Source organism: Xyrauchen texanus, chromosome 40 (assembly GCF_025860055.1).
Source record: "Xyrauchen texanus isolate HMW12.3.18 chromosome 40, RBS_HiC_50CHRs, whole genome shotgun sequence".
Lineage (NCBI taxonomy): Eukaryota > Metazoa > Chordata > Actinopteri > Cypriniformes > Catostomidae > Xyrauchen > Xyrauchen texanus.
Genome location: NC_068315.1, coordinates 2499613 through 2505612, shown reverse-complemented (window position 1 = coordinate 2505612; position 6000 = coordinate 2499613). Strand labels below are relative to the sequence as shown.

The 6000-nt window shown below is 41.7% G+C and overlaps 1 protein-coding gene across 1 annotated transcript in view; it reads left to right on the top strand.

Annotated features, from left to right (window-relative positions):
- Nucleotides 1-6000, top strand: part of LOC127633707 (disintegrin and metalloproteinase domain-containing protein 12) — a 120385-nt gene that overhangs the window by 31184 nt on the left and 83201 nt on the right. The gene's annotated exons all lie outside the window — the stretch shown is intronic.

The following is a 6000-nucleotide window of genomic DNA, read 5'->3' as shown; positions in this document are numbered from 1 at the left end:
CCCTGTAATGCACTGTGTTGAAATTGCCTGCAATGACGACAAGCTCAGTCCGATGATACTGTGACACACTGCCCCAGACCATGACGGACCCTCCACCTCCAAATCGCTCCCGCTCATTCATCCTACGATTAACGGTTAAAGTCCGACCATCACCCCTGGTGAGACAAATCCATGACTCGTCAGTGAAGAGTACTTTTTGCCAGTCCTGTCTGGTCCAGTGACGGTGGGGTTGTGCCCATAGGTGACATTGTTGCCGGCGATGTCTGGTAAGGAACTGCCTTACAACAGGCCTACAAGCCCTCAGTCCAGCCTCTTTCAACCTATTGCGGACAGTCGGAGCACTGATGGAGGGATTGTGCATTCCTGGTGTAACAGTTGTTGTTGTTGTTGGCATACTCTACCTGTCCCGCAGGTGTGACACGTCTGGTCTGCAACTGCGAGGACAATCAGCTGTCCTTTTTGTCTCCCTAAAGTGCTGTATTAGGCGTCTCACAGTACAGACATTGCAATGTATTGCCCTGGCCACATCTGCAGTCCTCATGCCTCCATGCAGCATGCATAAGGCACGTTCACGCAGATGAGCAGGAACCCTGGGCATCTTTCTTTTGGAGTTTTTCAGAGTCAGTAGAAAGTTCAATTTTGTGTCCTAAGTTTTTATAACCGTGACCTTAATTGCCTACCGCCTGTAAGCTGTTAGTGGCTTAACGACCGTTCCACAGGTGCATGTTCATTAATTGTTTATGGTTCATTTAACAAGTATGGAAAACATTGTTTAAACCCTTTACAATAAAGATCTGTAACGTTATTTGGATTTTTACCAAATTATCTTTAAAATACAGTGTCCTACAGTTTCCTGTTTTGGGGTGTGTGTGTGTGTGTGTGTGTGTGTGTGTGTGTGTGTGTGTGTGTGTGTGTGTGTGTGTGTGTGTGTGTGTGTGTGTGGTACTTTTTAATATGTAGTCTTATTCAATTAGAAAACATGTAACTATATATATATATATATATATATATATATATATATATATATATATATATATATATATATATATATATATATATATATATATATATATATATATATAATTTAAAACTCATTTCCAAGAATATCCACATCAGATCTGAAGCTGAAGTGATCCAAAGTGTTACTGACCTTGAGTAATCTAACAGAATGACAAATATGATACAAATTACATTTTGCAGCATGCAATCTGTAGTGGAATACATTTTCCCAAACTTGCATGTAAGCAGAAAACCGTAAATGTAAGCTATTGTCCGGTTTTTGTCAAACAAGACACCTTATCATATCTTTATCTGCCTTGTAAGAATCCTTGCGTTCGGTTTTTCAGGGTAATCTGTTGTTATAGATGTTAAGCACTACAAGGAGCGGTTGACCAGAGTCTGCGCAATTAAGCTTGTGTCAAACTTCTTTATTATTGCATATTAACATTCAGTCTGACAGTGTATAACTTGCTGTGCTGTCAGACCGAGGGGGGAAGTGTGGTATTGCAGTGTAGATGTACGATAATGACACAAACCGAGGTCGATGCATGAGATATGCATCTAAAAACTGACCTCTGATTTTGATCAGGTGAAATTGATTTTCACGGTTAGAATGATGGAGAACCCTTCTCTTGTAATACAGTGTGTATGAATATCAACCAGGGTGTGAAGAAGAGCTCTGAGGGATGCACCATATTAAAAGTTGCATTCGTTAGAATTATAAAGGGTTTGCAGAGAAGGTGTCCTTTTAGTTAGAGACCCCTGAGATGTTTGCTATTAGAGACAATGTTCACAACATTCGTTATTTGCATGCTTGATTTATTTTGTATACAGGTCTGGTGTGGCTTAAAACATTTAATTGCGAGTAATATTTAAACCATTTTAGTTCCTTTATGAACATTCTGGGTTCAAAACAACTTGAGCTCAATCGATTATGATTACCGCAATATAGATTCCAGCTGATCCCTCGTTTTCTTGAAAAATCAAGGATACTGTGAGGCACTTACAAGGAAAGTGAAAGGGGCCAATTTTTTTGCAGGGTTTTAAGGCAGAAATGTAAAGAAAATGAGGGATGAGTCAGAATTATTTTGGGGGTTATCAACATTATGCCACAAATGCTGTTGATGGATCTTAACTTGCACTAAACCTAGACTATGCCTTTTAAGGAAATCAAATAAAATGAGTTGGGTTAAGCAATTCATTTGGATTAATGATAAATGGTCTGCACTTATATAGCATTTTATTTAACCTTGAGCATCTTTCAAAGCATTTTACTCTGTGACTCATTCACCCATTCACTCACACAACAATGACGGCAGAGCTGCCATGTAAGGTGCTAGCCTGCCATTGGGAGCAACTTGTGGCTCAGTGTCTTGCCCAAGGACACTTCGGCATGTGGAGTAATGTGGGCCGGTAATCGAACCTTCAACCCTATGATTAGTGGACAACCCGCTCTACCTCCTGAGCCACAGCCGCCCCAATTAAAAGTAAATGGCAAAATATGAGCATGAGAATTGCACAACTCTTTACCTAACATGCACCATTTCAGTGAGCGGCAGTTCTGTGGACTGAAATGCCTTGTTGATGAGAGGTCAACAGAGAATGGCCAGACTGGTTTGAACTTACCAAGTCTATGAGAGAACGCTGAACTGGATGAATATTGAGTTTTGGAAAGTGAATTGGATGGAGCACAGAGGCTGAATAGCATGAAGAAGGGAAGATGAGATTTTGCTCTCTTGGACACGGGCACATGCAACTTTATCAAAACAAAATATATATATATATATATATATATATATATATATATATATATACATGGAATCAACATTTAATCCCCACCACTACCTCTCTAAATCCCCCAACCCCATCTGACCCCCAACAAACACTACAATGGTCACATGAGCACATACACACAAAATAAAATAAAAAATAATAATCACTCTCTCCGCAACCTCTAAGCCCTCCAAGAACACCAACCACTTGCCCCATTTCCCAACAAACAAATCCAAATTATCCAGTCTACTAAATCTCATTTCCTCGTACACCGCCACCCTCCCCATCTCTTTGCACCACTCCTGAAATGGGGACACTCCAGCCATCTTCCATCCCCTCAAAACAATCTGGCAATCATCACACTGGTCAGGACCCAATTCTTCTTTTTTATTCCCCACATCGATGACCTCCCCATCATCCAAAACACAGAGTCTGGGGCAAAGCTAAATCTCGTCACACATAAAACTCTGAACCTTCATCGGAAACCCCTGGATCTCAACACACCACCATAAGAACATGGGTTGTGTCTCCATCCTCCGACTGGCATCGCCAGCAGGTGGGTGTGTCTTAAGACCAAGCCTATACAATCCAGAGGGGGTCCAATAGAATCTATATATAATCTTGAATCGCATAAGGCACACCCATGCATCTCTAGATGCAGACTTGACATTTTTTTAATCCTAGCCCACACACCCTCCTCCAAAACCAAGTTTAAACCTTTCTCCCATGATCTCTTGAGAAGACAAAGCTCCGTCCCCCAGACTCTGAATTAGCAGGGAGTAATACACTGATGCCTCATGACCTTTTCCAAAAGCAGTAATCACCTCTCCTAGTGTATCTGCCGCTTTAGGGAGGTGTATTCTCCTCCTCTTTCTTTTCCCATTCCCGATTTCCTTTTTGTTTTACTTAAAATGTTTGTATCCTCTCATTCTCTACAACCCTCTTGTATTACCTTGCATATAATTGTTCATGTTTATAAATGTATTTTGCTTGGTTTGTTAAGCTTGCGATTTGTTCTGTAAATATAGAGCTTCATTATAGGAGACAAATTAGCCTGAAAAGCAAAATTCTATTTATCTATCTATCAAAAATCTATTTTATTTTTATACATCTTTAAACTCTTTGAGCTCCCCGTCTATAAATACATATTTTTGGTCTATTATATGGGTGTCAGTCACACTCTTCCTCTCCACCTCTCATCTTTTATTCTCTTTTATCACTCTATTTCTTCTCTCTTGTCTTTCACAGGTCTGCTTTTGATTCTACCAAAAATATCGAACCCTCTTCCTCTGATTGTCGACCTAAATGTTCTTCTGTCTTAGCACTTAGCATTGACTAACACCTTTCCTTTTTAAAGTGTACTTTTAGTTCCCATTTAATTTTCATATTTGTTCCATTCCTTTTTTCCTCACATCTTCCTTTTGTTCTTTTCGCTGTTCTTTTCCTCATTTCCGTTGTCCTTTTCCTCTCCATTCCCTTTGCTTTTATCCCCTGTCCTCTCTCTATCCTCTTTTTATTTGCCTTTTTCTGTTTTTCTTATAATTTCCCTCTCCTTTATCTCTTCCCCTCTCCTTCTCTCGCCGGTTATGGTGAAGTACTTGAGCAGATGAGTCTAAGTCTGTGGGGACGGGCTGTTAAAAGCATCGTTCAGTCTGCAATCGAGCTGGTTTCCCAACAGGGCTTTGAAAAGGAACAATAGGGGGTCACTGAGATTCTGAAAGCAACCGTTTAATGCTTCCTGCATTTGTAGAGAGATTGACAGGCAGGAATTTGGCCAATAGTTGCTGCAAGCCTCTTATAATCGACCAATTGGTTTGCGAGAAGGCGGGACTTAACAAGAGGGGTTAAAGCAATGCAAATATGCGCACGCACACACAAAGACGTATTTAACCACATCATAATGCAACTAAAGCCGAATACCGGACATTTTCGCAAATATTTAGAAATCCCATTCGGACGCTTTTTTAAGGTCCTAAAAAGAGGACATATCCGGGAAAAAGAGGACATATGGTCACACTACATAACTATTCCCATAAAAAATAATTTAATGTGATTGGCAATGCAGGGAATTCTGGGAACTCCCGATTTATAAATTGTTTAACCATAATTTTAACAGTTTACCATAAAAAGTATGGTAAACATAATATATATATATTTTTACCGTTAATTATACAGAAAACCATACTGTGACAGGACGGAGGGCGGGGCCGTGTTGGGATTCTACACACCCGGTACCTTATCAGGCTAGTCAAGCCTCCGAGAGGGCTAAAGGCAGACTGCGGATGGTGGTGCGACAGAGAGAGAGATCGTTTACGGGCAGCTGACAGTCATGTGTGTGTGTTTATGTTTGTGTCTTTTAGTTTATTTCTTCATTTAACTATTATTTATATTGTCAAGCCGGTTCTTGCCTCCTCCTTTCCATTGAACTCCTTTACACTGGTGCCGAAGACCCTGGAAGGAGGAGGGATATGCCATAGTGGAGTTCTCGCCGCTACCATCCACCCTTAGCGGAGCAGCTTTAAACCCTCTTTGTAAGTCCCGCCTTCTTGCACACCAATTGGTAGATTACAAGAGGCTTGCAACAACTATTGGACAAATTCCTGCCTGTCAATCTCTCTACAAATGCAGCAAGCATTAAATGGTTGCTTGAGAGTGGAGGGGAGAAGGGGCTCCTTGCCGACCACCTGGAGCAGTCAGGACCCCTACCAGCCGCTGAAAAGTGCCGGGGTCTGAGACCGCCGACCGCAAGCGGGGAGGGGCTTACTGCTGACCGCCTGGAGCGGGAGAACCACTGCCAGGGGTGGGGGAGACCCCTTCTGTTCCCCGAGAATGCGGCGGGGCGTTCTGTCCACCAGGGGCGGCGCGCTGTCGTCCACTAGAGGGTGGAGGAGTGGCCAAGGACCAAGCTACGGCATATCGGAGAACCGGCGAGTAAATGTTTTGGTTTTTTCTCTCTCTCTCTCCCCTCTCCCTCTACCACTGGCACTCCGTGTTGGCCTTTTCCCCTCTCTTTTAAATTTTACAGTGTTTTTTGAGGGGTACTACACTTCACAGTAACGTTCATTCTGTGAGACCAGGTTGCTAATGTGCTATATTTCAAGCCTTCTGACAACTTTTGATATCTTTGTGTGAAGAACCAGACACAATTAAGCTCACCAATCAACGAAAATTGAGTAAGATGTGTATAAAAATCATTTTATGGAAATATAGTGGAATATTGATTCAATT